This window comes from Rhinolophus ferrumequinum, chromosome 16, assembly GCF_004115265.2.
Source record: "Rhinolophus ferrumequinum isolate MPI-CBG mRhiFer1 chromosome 16, mRhiFer1_v1.p, whole genome shotgun sequence".
NCBI lineage: Eukaryota > Metazoa > Chordata > Mammalia > Chiroptera > Rhinolophidae > Rhinolophus > Rhinolophus ferrumequinum.
In genome coordinates, this window is record NC_046299.1 from 55,784,509 (window position 1) to 55,799,973 (window position 15,465).

General features: G+C 55.6%; 1 protein-coding gene across 5 annotated transcripts in view; it reads left to right on the top strand.

Annotated features, from left to right (window-relative positions):
* ZMIZ1 (zinc finger MIZ-type containing 1) overlaps nucleotides 1-15,465 on the top strand; it is a 231,216-nt gene that overhangs the window by 151,920 nt on the left and 63,831 nt on the right. Inside the window, exon 1 of one of the 5 annotated variants that reach the window (XM_033129781.1) lies at nucleotides 11,285-11,411. The exons of the other annotated variants lie outside the window; for them this stretch is intronic. The gene's annotated coding sequence lies outside the window, so the exon portion shown is untranslated. Of the gene's footprint in view, nucleotides 1-11,284; nucleotides 11,412-15,465 lie in introns of those variants that run through there. 5 annotated transcript variants of the gene reach the window in all.

Sequence of the window (15,465 nt, forward strand, 5' to 3'; positions counted from 1 at the left end):
TTAGAGAGCATGAGGTACATAATAATATAAATAATAAGCGTATATAGTAGTGTTGTTTTTATTGCCACTGTTACTCTCAGAGTACAGAGGGTCTTTGGGGATCACCTGGTCCAATCCCCTATTTTTATCTGAGAGGAGACTGGCTCAGAGAGAGAAAGAGAGAGCAGTATCCCTCATCATACCAGGAGTGGGGTGAAGTGATGTGATACTTACCACTAATACTCTTCCCATTACCACTGCTAGTACTAGTACTCCCCGAAGTGCTACTATCCCCGTTAATACTACCGTTATTAATATTGCCAGGCTAAACTTCTAATGCTACCATTACTGTAACTATCCTGAATCAATTAAAGAGGTAACTTGTACTGAGTCCTTACCATGTTCCAGACAATGGGCAAAATACTACATATACATCCTGTCCTTTCATCTTTACAAAAGTCTTGTAACAAACTGAGACCCAGAGAGGTTGATGACCGGCTCAGGGCCACACAGTGAGCAAGTGGCAGGGCTAGAATTAGAGCCAGGCGTGCACATTTGGGGACCAGGTCAGACTGCCTCCCAAAAGGAAGTGGGGAGGCTTGACAAGCCCCAAGTCCTGGATGAATGGAGGCCTGATGCATCCCGGGAGCAGGGCTGCCTTGTGAATTGGCCCAGTGGGCAGCTGCCTTTGTGGGGGGATCCAATCATCTCTGTCCTGCCTTGTCTCATGAGCCCTGAAATTCTACTATTTACAGGATTCTCTTTGGATTCAAGTACTTGCCGCTCTGTGAGTTATCCTCGTTCGTTCACTCCGTCAATGGAGGATGGCAGTGAGGGGTGGTGAGGCCAGGTCGCAGACTTTGGCAGGCCTGGCTTCCAGCTCTGGCTTTTTGCAAGCAGGGTGACCCTGGGCCTGTCCCTTCGCCTCCCAACGGTGGGATCTCGTATCCGAAGCTCCAGCTCAGGGCCTCACACAGTGGACCTGCTGTCCATTCGTCCTGGAGGCCAGTGTGTCCCTGCAGGATCACTCTAGCTCTCCTGGGACACTGAGGGACTCCTGGCACAGCAAGGAGATACCCTGTACCCCAAGGCCCAGGCCAGTGATGGCAGGAAACCAATAGACCGTGTCTGGAAAGGACCCAGGATTTAGAGGTTATTTAGCCACTGATTCGGCAGACTTGTACTGAGCACTATAGTGTCCTGGCCCCAGGCTGGATGCTGGACACAGAATGAGTGAGGCGGATGTGGCCATCGCCCTGCAGGAGCTCCAGGCTTGGTGGAGGGGACAGACTGGGAATAAACACCCTCCGCCGATGATGTCATCACTGTGATAGGTTCAACAAAGGACAAGTGGAGGGGATCATGAGCCTGGGAACTTAGACAAGTCTTTCTTGAGGAAATGACCTTAGTAGGAAGACATCCAAGGAGAAAATCTACCCAGAGAGGAGGGCAGAGAAAGGCATTCCAGGCAGAGGGAACAGCATGTGCAAAGGCCCCAGGTACGGAAGGAATGTGGGTGTAAATTTCCTCTCTCCTCCTTCTGACATGGTGTACCTGTGTAAGATGCTTCTCTCTGAGCTTCAGTTCCCTCACCTGTAGAATGGGGACCGTGCCACCTGCCTCCCAAGGTTCCCGGCAGCCAGGAGGTTAAGGGATAAGAAGCTCCTTGTGCTCCGCCCTGCCTCCCTGAGTGCCGAGGGAATCTGGAGGCTGCCGCTGGGCTCCTGGCTTCCAACCACCGTCAACCCGAGGCCTCTGTCAGTACTGGTTGTTCCTCAGTGCAATTAGGTAATTAGGCCAAATTCAATTACACACCACACTCCCAGGTCTGTCTGGGGCCCGAGGGGGGTGTGAGCTCCCCTTGCTGAGGGGGAGCAGCAGGAGTGTTGGATTGGTTCCCAGGGCTGTACCTTCCTACCATGCATCCTAGAATACTGCCTGCATCCCAGATGGGGAAACTGAGGCGGGGAAAAGGCAGTGTTGCTTGTCCCCAAACCATAGCATCCCCAGGGCTGTGAGCCCCAAGGCTGACATTTTTCCTTCCTTAAGTACCCTGAGCCAGGCTGCTGGCCCGCGGCTTGCCCTGCCTCTCAAATTCATCAGGGATGTCTGGTTCCTCATCCCCCTGGAACGGGGCCCAGGTTGGTGGAATAGGGGATTCAGCTTGCCTACTACCCTTGGATTTGTAGCAATTTCCCTTCCCGGCTGCAAGCTGGCACCCAACCACTGTTCAACTCTTTGATTGGCAAGTGAGTTTTGGGGGAGAATACACCTCTAATAAATTTGGACAAATCAGGGATTATAAATGCCTTTGAGGAACTTGCTGGAGGCATCCAAACAACAGCAGCCGAAGTTGAGGGTAGCAGAAGTGCCCTTGTAGAGACCATGCATGAGACTCCCAGGGCTTTGAATGCCGATCTAAGGAACTCAAACTTGAACTTGATTCTGACAGCACTGGGGAGCCATGGAAGGCTTTAGACAAGGGAGTGACATGGTCAGATTTGCCTCTTGGAAAGCCTCAGCAGATAGAGGAGGGACCTAGGAGCCAGAGGCAGAGAAAACACTTTGGAGGCTATTCCAGGTACCCAGACCAGAGACTGCAGGGGTGGAATTGTGCCACGTAGAGGGAAAGAGATGGACGGTGACTCTCTGGTGGTGCCGTTGCCCTTGTCCTGCTCAGGCTGCCCACAGGCCCGGCCTTGGAGGCTCAGTTGGGTGCTTGATTCTCAAATTATTGGCTCTGAAGATGGTGCACAGCATCTTTCCGGAGGAAAAAGTCTTAACTTTGGATTCATTTAATTTGAAAATGAAAGTGGTTTTATGGGGTGCTTATTTCTTATCACAAAAATAATACATACTTCTTGTAAACAATTCAGGCATACAGAAAATTCTAAAAAAAGTAAGGAGTAGCTGAAATCCCACTACCATGGGGATAATAGCTAGACGAAGAACCACTATTTAACAAATATTTGTTGAGCACCTACTGTGTGCCAGGTACAGGGCCACCACGGATTTGACAGTGATCGAAACAGACAAAAGCCCTGCTCTCACGGAGCTCCCAGTATACCAAAAATGACAGGCCTACAGATCCGCTGCCAATAAATTTACAGAAATGGGACCATGACGGGCCTCACTACGTTGGACCTGGCTTCTCTTGTCTCAAGAGGATTGTGTATATCGTAGGCATCTTGCCTGGCCTGCTGTGGCCTCAATAGGAAATCAGTGGAGGTCAGTTCAATAATGACACTTCTTGGGGCCTTGTCAGCCAGGCTTGGGGAGACCAGTGCTCCCCAATGGCAAAGAGAGATCCAGCATCTGCACTTGATATTTCCACTGGGTGGGGAAGCTGCGGCCCAGACAGAGGCAGTGACCTGGTCTTGGTCACACCGCAAGCCCCAAGTCTCTCTCCCAGGCAGCGTCTATCTCATTCGGAGACTTGGCCTCTGGGCGGAGGAGTAGGGGCTGTTCCTACCTGCCAAGTATAGCTCTGCAAATCCTGATTTCAACATCAGGCCTCCCACTCCTTGCCCTGCCCTGGCGGCCACTTTGGATTTTCCCCAGACAGACATTCCGATGTGGCCTGTCTGCTCACGTCCTGGGCCCCAGGGGGTGAGGGACACCTGGGACCACACTGGGGAGTGAAGGAAGCCACCAGATCCCTGGGCCGCCATGGGCGGGGAGCAAGGGGCTGGAAGGGAGCAAGCACTTGAGAGAATTTTGTCTGACACGGGACAGTCAGGAGAGAGGCGAGGGGAGTGCAGCCGGTGATGAAGGAGGCTTGTGAATTTTAGTGGGCTTGGGAAGTTCACACACCTGCTGTACTGCGGCCTGAACACACCGAGGGCTTTGCGCATGCGTCTCAAGCACCCTTCCTCTCCTCTTACCTATCATAGCACCCCAAAGCAAAAAGGGCTTGCGAAGCCATCAGCCTACCAGTGTGGGATGCCCTCTGCGACTCTCCGTCCTCAGCCTACACACCTTGGGTGACAAGGTGCTCCCTGCCACCTCTGGGCAGCCCTGACTGTCAGAAACTCCTTCCTTCTTTGGAGCCCACACCCGATGCCCCCGCTCCATCTTCCGGATGTCTGACTCCCACTGTGGATCAGGAAAGAAGCTGAAAGGTCCAGGGTCTGACCCCCAGCCGCTCTGTGAGGAGGAAGAGGAACAGAGTAGGGCGGAATCCCACCAGCTCCTAGAAAGAAGCAGTTGATGGACATGAGAATAGTAAGCCCTCGTGTCTGTCTAGCACTTTACAGTTTGGAGAGCATGTCCTTGACACTGCAGTAGGTGGGAACACAGCCCTGGGAGAGAGGGAACGAGCCAGGAGTTCTGGTTCTAGTCCTGGCTCTACCACTAATTCACTGTGTGACAGGAGGAAGCCCTGGCCCCCCTCTGACCCTCAGTTTCTTCACTTGAAAACTGAGAATAGGGCCTCATTACTCCAATGCTAAATGAGTTAATGGTTCCAAACGGATAAGTAGAGGCTCTGTAAGAAAAGGGGCCGGACATACCAGGCCATGCAGGATTGGGGGCCCACTGGGGTCAGATGGTGGCTGCGGCAGCCTGTATTCCACCCAGCCAGGCCCCCCAGCCTTGGGCTAGAGTTTGTGGGGCCTTAATTCTTCTCCTGCCTGAGCCCCATTTCTTCCTCTGCAAAGTAGACAGCACTCTTCCGGGGCCTGCGTGAGCCTTTGTCTGAGGAGCATCAGGAGTGGATATCGGCGGCCCAGCCCAGACGGGGGGTGTGCTGCACAGCCGGGCCTGCAGACAGACAGACAGCTTCAACAGGAAGGGAAATTGCCTTTCCAACTGCAGGGAGCTTATGTCAGTCCTACCCTGGGGCTGTCCGGAAGCCCAGTGTCAAAGCTGTGTCTTGGGAGAAGCAATAAAACCCCAAGACTGCTGAGGCACGGACATTCGAGCTGCCTTGGCCGTCCCTTCCCTTCAAAGGAGACTCCAGAAATCAATGGGAAAAGATTCATTAGAGGCTGGGTGGTGAGCTCCCTACCACCTCCGGCAGCCCCTTTGTTAGCAAGCCTGAGCTTCCTGTCTGAGCAGGCTGCCTCCACCTAGAAACAACCCAGGTTCTTCCAGACAGCAGGTCGGGGACCTCATCCCTGGGGGGCAGGCGGGGGGAGCAGGGCACCACAGACCCTACTGTTCACTCATTCAGTTCTTGGCTCCCTCACTCATTTAGGCTGTTGGTCCTTGTTTTCATTCATATAGCAAATATCATGCATCTGCCTGGCATATTTTAGATACTGTCGCTTATAATACATACAAAATGGACAAAAGTCGCCGTTGACATGGAGCTTGCCTTCTAGGAAGGAAGACAGTGAACAAGAGAAATAATTGAAATACATCAGTCAGAAATGCGAAGGGGAAAGCTAAGTCAGGAAAGAGTCATAGGAAGTGTTGGAGCGGCTGCAATTTAGGGGAGTGCGGCTGAGGAAGGTTTCCCTAGGAGGTGTCACCTGAGTAAAAATCTGCAGGAGGTGGGAAGTGAGCGTGGTACCTGGAGAAGAGCTGCCTGGCAAACCTCTGAGGGTGCATTTGGGGCACTGGCAGGCAGAAGGGCAGCAAGGCCAGAGCAGGGGAAACCAAGGAAAAACTAGAAGGAAATGAGGTCAGAGGTGACAGGGGCCAGGTCATGGAGGGTCTTGTGGGTAATAATAAGGACTTGGGTTTTTACACTGACTGAAACAGGGCCCCTGGAGGAAGGGATGTAAGCAGAGAAGTGATGTGCTGCAACTTCATTTTTAACAGCGTCACCATGTGTATTCATCGCTAGGGCTGCCATAACCAGGAACCACAGTCCGGGTGACTTAAACCACAGAGCTGTATTGTCTCACAGTTTTGGGGGCCAGAAGTCAAAGATCAAGGTGTCGTATTGACATGGTCAGATGCCTGCGGAAGGCCCTAGGGAAGGGTCTGTTCCAGACCCCTCTCCCAGCTTCTGGAAGTTCCCTGGATGTGGCAGCCTGATTCCGGTCTTCACATGGCATTCCCCGTGTGCATGTCTGTCCCTCTGTCCAAATTTCTGTTCTTTGAAAGGATACCAATCGCTTGGGATTAGGGCCGACCCTCATGACCTCATCGTGATCATCTGCAAAGACGTTTCCAAACGTCACATTGACAGGCACCGGGTGTTAGGCCTTCAATATATTTTGAGGGATACAGATCAACCCACCACACCACGGCCTCCCAAAGCTCCGCATCACCACTGTTACCTCCTTTGGTCCTCCCAGGACCTGGTGTTAGGTGTCCTCCCTCCCCATGTTACAGAGGCGGAGGCAGAGGCCCAGGAAGCCTGGATGACTTCTCCAGGGCCACTGGCTAGTCAGTACATGTTTCCTGAGCCTCAGCCTCCAAATCCAGGCACGTCACCCCACCTCCACAGCTCACCAGCCACAGGGGACGTGGACAGTTCCTTCCTGTCTCCACTCCGACCCCTGCCTTGCCGGTTTCTCTATCCACAAGACACGCTGGTGGCTGAGTGGTGATGGGCAATCCTGTGACATGGGCAGGTAGCCCCGGGGCAGCCACCTTCCCGTCTGAGCACGTCGTCAAGGGGCAGGCAGCTCTGGAAGACGGAAGCCCCCTGAGTGAGCATTTTGTGCCTGGTCCCTGGGTTCCCTCCCCATCCTCTCCCCTCCTTCAGCCTGGCAGGAGGCTTTCCTGGATCCCCAATAACCTCACAATTATAGGGCTTCTCGAAGGTGCCAAGTGTGGGTGTGGGGCAGGGGTGGGTTTTGTTTTCTTAATGAAAGATTATAAGATTTGGGCAGAAGCCAAATGCAGACTTCTGAGAATGCAGTCTGAGTTTGACATGAGGACCCTGCCGGTAGATAAATCCAGGAAAGGGGCGGGGCGCGGTCGCCTGTGGAGGATCCAGGGAGGTCTCCACCACCATGTCCCAAACCCCCCTCAGGTGGAGCCCCAGCCAACCCAAGATGTCAGGGGGATGCTAAACATGAAAAAGAAACACAAAAAAGAAATTGCTTCAGTACTTGTAATGTGGTGTGCTGGAAAGAATATAAAACAAGAGTCAGGTGGACACAGCTCTCATCACAGCTCTAATTTGCTGTGACTTTGACGGTCCCTGTCCTCTGGACGTGGAGTCCCATCTTGGAAATATAGGATGATGGTTACTGATGCACTTCTCAGCCAGATTGCTGGGTAGTTTAAATCTTTTGGCAAGTTGTCTGAACCTCTCTGTGCCTCAATGTTATCCTCTGTAGAATAGAAATAATAATCACACCTTATCAGAGAGAGCTGTTGGTGAGGACGGCATGTTGATACTTGGAAAATGCCTGGAACCATACCTGGCAACTAGCAAGCACACTGTCACTGTGAGCTCTTTATTATTAGGGACAGAGGAGAGGCCTGCATCCAGCTTGGGGCCTCAGCTCTGTGTCCCAAGTAAGAGTGTGCCCTCCTGCTGTCCTGGTGTGTGGTAAGGGCTCTGAGGCCTAGCGGGGACCCCTGCATTGGCCAGGAGCTGAATCTCAACTGTGCCTCCCTTCTTCAAGACTGTATGTGTAGAATTGAAGACGTTGACCAGGGTGGAGGAAGGAACAGCGTTATCAAAAGACAGGAGTTTGTTCCCGGACCCCTGAGAGGTGAGAGGGCAGAGGCCCCAGAAGGTGTCTGGAGGCAGAGCCCCAGAGACAACGTACACCCGGAACAGCTGCTAGAGCCTTTGTGGGGTAGCTGAGCTGTCAGTGAGACAGATACTCCAGAGCTGGTTACTCTCATTATTTGTGTGTCCTTTATTGATGCATTCCTGGCCTGCACTCCCTTCCAGGCGTCCGGAGAAGGACCAGTTGTGTGAAGGTGGATGGCCCAGCGCCTGAGCTCATTACCTGTCACACTCATCCACAGACCTGCCCAGGGCCTTCCTGTCTATCTCACTCTCCCTCTGAATGCGCAGGCCTCCATGGGTGACATATCTGAGTCCTTGGGACCCTTGTTGAGACCTGCTGAATCAGCAAGGGCTGCTGGAGGAAGACAGAGCCAGAAGAGCCACCAGGGGTTCATTGTTCTGCCTCTCCTCAGTCTCAGGGGAGAGAGCTTGGCTTTTGTATGCCCCCATGCTTCCCACCACACAAAGCTTTGCACTAAGCCATTTTCGACTCCTGGGTGACCTACATCCTAGGTGGCTTTGCTCTTTTTCCGCCTCACTGGCCTGGGCTGGTTCAGAGTCCGGGAGGCCCGCCCCTCTGTAGGTAGCTAGGGGAGGCTTCTCCCGCACCCGGACTCCACTCTAGCAGTCCCCTCCCCCCATGGCCCCGTTGGTCCTGCGAGGTGGGTTCCGCATCACAGGCTCCCCCAATTGGGGGAAGCATCCTCCCTCCTGCGCCCTCTGCCTTCCGGCCGCAGCGATGTGATTTATTGGCAGCTCCTTCTTGCCAGGGCCCATGGCAGGAGGAGTTCAAACACCCGCAAGAAAAGCCACCGGCTATTGATCCCCGCGTCAGGCTTCCCGAGCGCGCACGGACATTCATCAAGGAGCCCGGGCGCCGGGGCCGCTGCTCTCCTTTTTTTCTTCCTTTCTTCTGCCTCCCAAGTCATTTCCCCAGGCTGGGCCCCCCTCGCCCGAGGTCACTCGGAGAGCTGGCGGAGTGACTGAGCACAGAGGTGGAAAGAGCCTTTGTCTGCCGCCCCTTTCCTGTAGACTCTTATCAAGGCAGGCGCCCAGGGGGTGGAGCGGGCCACTTTGGGCCCCAGGCTTTTGAGCAAATCTTTGAAAGTTGGAGTAGTGGAGTTGGAATGTGGAGTTAGTCGGGAGAAGCCCTCCCTTCTGAAGCAAAAACGGGTTGCAGTACCGGTTTCTGTCGACTCGGGCGGGCGGTATTAATAGGAGCTTGCTACCAATTGGGCCTGAGAGGGCCGTGAATTGGGCCGCGCAGGCCTTGAAATTAGCATGTGAAAACCCTAGCGTTGGCCCGGAGCCTTTCTGTGGTGGCTGGTGAATGGAGGCTGGAAAACAATGTGTTTTCCTAATTACTTAAATCTGCTAGTGGAGAGTGTGTGTGAGTGTGTGTGTGTGTGTGTGTGTGTGTGTTTATTTATTTATTTTTGGCCTACCTGGGGAATGTCAAAAAAACATACAACCCTGTCCTGAGAAGCTTACATATTAGCCTATCACTGCTCTTCTACCCCAGATTGGGTCCCTTGGAGCGGGGGTGAAACGGGTGAGGCTGTCTTATGAAATGTTTCCCAGGCGGTGTGCGTCCGGTCTGTGTCGCTCTGGTGTAAACTTCTGCTCAATTCCAATACAAATTCTGGCTCCATCTATACCTGCCGTTTTTCTGAACTCACTGCCTGGGGCTAGCCACATGGCACCAACACATACAGAGTATTTCAAGAATGAACCTGGGGGTTACAGACATTTGGGTCTTTGGTGACTCCGGAGGCACTAAGGAGCAGATTACTATTGTGAACGTTGCACAGAACTTCCGGGAGGGGAGGATCCGACACAAACGTGACCCAGGGGTTTGAGGTCTTGGCTGTTTGGATTTTGTATAATCGAGGTCTGAGCCCTGACATGTTAAAACCAGATGAATGTTAGAAAGTGGGTCTGAGGGACATCCATCGCAGTGGTTTCTTCTGAACGGTGGGCCAAACTGTCATGCCCATCTGTTTCTAGGTGTCATTGGCAGAGCACTAGGTTTTGGAGTATGTTGTCTTAGGGATCTGCAATCGGGACTGGGCCAACCAAAGAGAGAAAGATAGGAGTCTTCACTGGGCCACAGGGCTCCTCCCTCATGGGATTCCCAAACCCCTATGGGGCTGCTTGGGAGGGCAGGGCCCCAGTGACTGTCTCAGTGAATAAATGACAGTCCTCAAGGAAGCCATGCTAACCCAAGATGTGGAAAGGCTCCTTAGAGGAGGTGAAATGAGCAGAGCCTGGAATTTGTGCAGAGCAGAGAAGTCCTTCCCCTCCCTAGCTGCTCCCAGCTTGGACCTGCAGCAAGGGGATGCCAATTAATCTCTCTTGCAGGAAGCTAGTTCTTGTCCAAAAGGCAGTAAGTTATGAAGTCTGAATTAATCCATTTAACCAGCTCCTCGGAGGGAAAGCCCCATGACAACTGCATTGCCAAATGCCATCCCCAAAAGTGATATTTCAAGTGGCAGCGGGTGGGATTAGAGCCTGCTAACCGTTTATGTCAAACAAGGAGCAAGAACCTAATTTCTAGATAAGTGATTTGTCTCAGCCACTTACTTCCAGGCGGGCAGTAGGACAGACAGGAAGGTTTAGGGGCCGGAAGCTCAGACTCAAAAGGGTGGGGGTGGAGTGGAGTAATCAGGGAATGAAATCTGGAGAAGCAACCACAAAGGCTAGTGGATCTGGTCAACTCCCCTTGATGGCGAGGAGAGCAGTGCAGGGCAGTCCAAAATAGAGATTTTAAAGATAGTTCTGGATATCTTTACTTAGGGTGAATGATGAGGCCCCACTTACCTTCCTAATTGTTTGTGGCAGTGAAGTCACCAAGAAACTTTCACTGGCAGGTGGGCGGGGCTGAGGGAGGGGTCTCTAAAATACAGTTTCTCCAAAGAGGGTGGTAGTGATGGGAAGTACCCACGAAGGGACAGGACAGCGGGCTGGCTTCCTGGGGTGCCTGCGGAGCGGAGGGGCAAACAGTGGGCAAGCTCAGCTCAGTCCCCGGAGCCCATGAGACGGACAGGCTGGAAGGAAGAGGCCGCGGCCACCACAGGATGCAATGTCAGGAAGGCAGCAGCTCCCGGGGCGGGGCGGGGCCGCGCTCAGCAGCCGCCCGCGGCCTCCCTACCGCCTCTGGCTCCAGGGCACAGGAACTCCCGAAGTCGAGGAGCTCCAGCCTACGTGCGCCCGCTCACCCTTCCCCAGGTTCCACGCTCGGGGAATCCCAGGGGTGGCTGGATCCCCGATGCCTGGGAAGATGCCATGCCTGCCGCCTGCTTTCTCCGCCCCTAGCCGGTTCCGAAAATCGTTTAAACCGAGGTCTCAATCCGGATGCCCTAGTCGTGCCCCGCCCCCTCCCCTCCCCCTGGCTGAGGCCGCCTCCAGGCCAGCTCCCTCCTCCGCCCCCACCCCGCGGAGGACCCTCATTAGCGTGACCACTTGGGAAGATTCGCTGGGGGCGGGAGACACCCGAAGTCATCCACCGGCAGCGCCTTCCCGGCGGCCCCCTCGGGCGACAGCGCTCCGGGAGCCCCACTCGCACAAGTGTTGCTTCCAATTAATTGCCCGGGCGGGGGAGGGAAAGGGGCCTGGTCGCCGCCCCCGCCCGGAGGCTGGAGCGCGGCTGGTCGGGCGTTGCGTTTGCTCCGCGGCGGCGTGCAGCAGCACCACCCCTGCGTGCAAGTTTGAAATGTGAGCTGCCTCCGATTCATACTCGCTCGCGCTCCCTCGCAGCAAAGTGGCTGGGCCGGCGGTCTACGCGCGAGTAAGTGCGGGCTGGGGGCTGGGGGCGGGGGTGCGGGCGGCGAGGCTCGCGGGGCGGGGAGGGCGCGCGCGAGCCTGGGCTCCCTGGAGACGCCGAAGCAGGTCTGCTAGCCTTTCATCTTCCTCCCGCGCTCCTCCTCCCTCCCCTCCCCCCGCCGCGGCGCGCCTGGCCTCCCCCGAGCCCCTAGCCCCACGCGGGCACACGCAGGGTGGGTGGTCGCGCCGGCGGGGTCCGGGCACGCGGCGCAGGGCGCGGGCCGTGGGAAGTTGCGCTGGCGCGCCCAGTGCGCCCCCGCCCCCCGCGCGCCCCCGGCCCATCCCCGTCCCTGGAGGGCTGTCGCTTGCGCCCGGGCGCGCGGCTGGCTGCCTTCTCGGCGGCGGCGGCCCCATTAGCTGAGCCTCCGCCTGTGATTGGCTTCGCCTGGGAAGCTGGAGACGGGCGATGAATAATTGATGTGTGCGGTGCGGTAGCCGGACGGCGGCGGCGGTGGCGGGCAGCAGCGAGCCGGAGCGCGGGAGCCGGAGCGCCCTCAGAGCGGGCAGCGCGGAGCGAGCGGGCGCCGCAGCCGCCTGGGCCCCCGCGCCGCCGCCGCCGCCGCCCGGGCGCGGAGCGGGGATGCAGGCGGCACCCGCTGCCTGCGCGCAGCCTTTGTTCAGCGCCGGCTGAACCCTTCCCGGAGTCGCTCGCCGCGGTCGCCCCCAGCTGGGCCCCAACCCCCCGCAGGCGCCAGGGCGGGACCGTGGCCGGTGCAACTTCCAGGTAAGTGCTTGGCTGGAGGGGTCGGCGCCGGATCGGCCGCGGCCGGGCCCGGGCTCCCTCCCGGAGCGGGGTGAGTGTGCGTGCCTGTGTGTGACAGAGGAGGGCCGGTGCATTGTGGGTAGCGCCGTGTGCTGCATGGTGTCAGCCCGAGGCTTGGCCGCGAGAGTGCCACCGGCGTGCACCGAGCCCGTTTTGTGCGCCCACAGAAGGGGCCTTCATTTCTCTTCAGTGCCCGGGGCCAGGTGCTCCCCCACACCCCCTTTCTGAAGGTGAAGTGTTGGCTCTCCAGCAGACATTTTACAAGGCTCGGTCCTCAATAGGCTCCCATTGCAAAAATAAGAATGGCCAGGAAGCTTTCCGCGGAGGTTGCCGCCGAGGGTTCTTAACTTCAAACGGCTCCTTTGTCAGGATTTGGCCTTAATGCTAAAATCACCTGGAGACCCCCACGAGGGCTGGTGATGCCACCGTTGCGGCAGGGCGCGCTTCGGAGAGGCGGTGGGTGCAGAACAGACTTCTGACAAGTGTCTGCTGGGAGGCTGGCTGGAGGAGAGATGGGTTTGCACTAGAGGGCAGAAAGGAACCTTTCTGGGGTGCCTGACCCCAGGTTGTAAATATCTTCTTTAAGACCTTGGAGAGGGGGTTTCTCAGAGCACTGCCCTGTGGCTACAAGGTTTGAGGCTAAAAGGTTTGTGGCGCGTGGTTTTGGTGTTGGGATCTTATAAGCCTTGGTGCCCAGAGCACTAGCTAGGTCCCAGTTCCTGGGTCCAACTGGAAACCAGCTTTGGGGGTGACTTTCCCTGCCCTAACCCTTGGCACCAGTCTGGGGAGGTGGCACCTTCTTAGATGGGCTTCAAGAGACCTTCATTCTCAGGATGGGGGCCTGGGTCCCCTACCCTTGACCATCAGGCTGGACTGCCAGATGGGCACTGGGCATGGCTTGTGGCTCCTCCAGCAGGAGGTTTTGTGAAGCAGCTGGCAAGGAGTTGGTGCCAGAGTGCTTCTTAATGGCCCATCCTTAAGAGTGCCACAGAGGGAGCCAGAAATCTGGCCGGGAAGTGAGTTGGATTGGGCAAGGTGGTGCCACCCTGAAATCAGGGTCACCCTAGATGGTGTATAGGGACTCAGGCCCCTTCAGTTCTGGGACTCTGGACATGAACCCCCTCTCGTATCCAGTACAGAGCAAAAGGCCCTGTCCCACTGTGTGTGTTGAGGGGCAGGGGGCAGAGTCTTGGGGTTCACGTGTCTACTAGTGAGCTTGTTCCCTTTTTTGTGTATTAGCCAGGCAGTGACTACCCCCCAACTTGCTGGATTCAAGTCCCCTCCTGAGCTATTTTTACCCTGAACTTCCTTAGTGAGAAAACACTAAACAGCGATGCTTTGGTGAGAATCTGGGTCTCTACCGGAAGCAGCAGCCTGCATGGAGTTTGAGACTTGCTTCCTAAGCTATCCCTGCTCCTTGGCACAGCCTCCCCGTGCAGCAGAGCTCCTAGACCTGTCTCCTGCTCTTGGTTCTCACCACGGCCTGTGCACTTCAGATGGGAAGACTGATGGGCTTGAGACAGACAACCCAGTAGGGGACTGAGGAAGCCAGTCCTCCCTGTGCTGGAGTAAGACCTTGACTACTGTGTTTTCCTGAAAATAAGACCGGGTCTTATATTAATTTTTGCTCCAAAAGATGCATTAGGGCCTTTATGTTCAGGGGATGTCATCCTGAAACATCATGCTAGGGCTTATTTTCCGGTTAGGGCTTATTTTTGGGGAAACATGGTATGAGCTCCATGAAGGCAGGGCCACTGTGGTACTCATCACCGTCTACTCCCATGCCAACCACAGTGCCTGGTAGGTGGCAGACGTTCAGCCACTGCTGAGGGACTGCCTGAGCAGAAAGCTAGTCCGGTGCTGCTTTCACTATTGACGTGGAGAGGTGATGGAGGGATTGAAAGCGAGTCTGGATTTAAGTCAGTGTTGGCTGAGCACTAAGAAGCCAAGCTGGGAACTCTAAGATGAACCCCTAGTCTGGTGTCAGCCAGTCAGACTGAGAGAGGTGCTCCCACAGATGTTCAGCCAAAGTCCTGCCTGGGAGCTTTCTGAAGGCTCTTTCTGGGTCACGCCTCAGAGAGTAAGGATGGTGGAGCTGCATACAGAGCTCTGCAGTCCAGTATGCTAGTCACTAGCCACATGTGGCTGTTTATAGACTTAAATTAATTAAAAGTTCCGTTTCTCATTTGCACCAGCCACATTTCAAATGCTCAACAGCCACGTGTGTCTGGTGCTACCAGACTGGGCAGCTCAGATTATAGAACGTTTCCACTGTAGCAGAAAGTTCCACTAGACAGCTTTGGCCTAGAAGGATGGAGATTTAGGACAGAAGTGAGCTGAGGACACACCCACAGGTGTGACAGTTCAGGATGAGTCCATTCAATAAAGGCACCTTCCTTTTTCTTAGCACTTTATTTTCTGACAGCGTCCCAATGAGGGCTGTATAGATAAAACAGGTGTTTCCACTTAGCAAGGAGAAAACTGAGGTTCAGTTTTGCCCAAGGTCACCCAGGGAGTGGCTTGAGCCCCAGGTCTCCAACTCCTCTGCCAATGCCTTGCCACCCAGCAGAGGTCAGCCAGGGGGCAAGGGTGGGCAGCGGTCCCAGGAGCAGCCTCAGACCTCCCTAAGGACCAACTTGGTGCCCGGTAGGCGTCAGTCTTTGTGAAGTCATCCATCGATCACGCGGGAGAGCCAGCTCAGCCCTGGGTCCCTGGGAACAGAGAGTTCTCTGCTGGCAGAGCTGCAAGGAGAGGGAGAGAGGCTCTCTGGGCAAGGGAGGTGTTTACCTTGATCAGTGCCGCTTTGGTCCTGAGGGAGATTCTGGCTCTTCTCTACAGGGAAGGACCCTGTCAGTGGGCCAGTGGCCAGGTTCGTCAATACCACCCCAGAAAAGAGGTATGCAGGCCCCAGCCCAAGGGGAAGAAGAATTTGGGGACATCTGGCTGGCACTAAATGCCCTTTGCTCCCACCCTGCCTGAGCCTGCTGCCCCTCACGCCACGGGCCGTTGCTGTGCCATGCTTCCCCCAGAAGCCTCAGCTGCGGGAGGAAACTCTCCCAGGGCCTGACAGAGAAGCAGCAGCCTCAGGAGGGAGCCTGCTCAGAGAAAAACAAGGCCCCTACCCTGGAGGCACTTACAGCTTCTCAGGGAACTCCCAGGTCACTAACCACAGGCAGGGAAGGACAGTGAACCCACCGCGGAGGTGGGCAAAGGGACTTCTGCCCCAAGGTCACACGGCAGCGCAGGCCTGAATGGA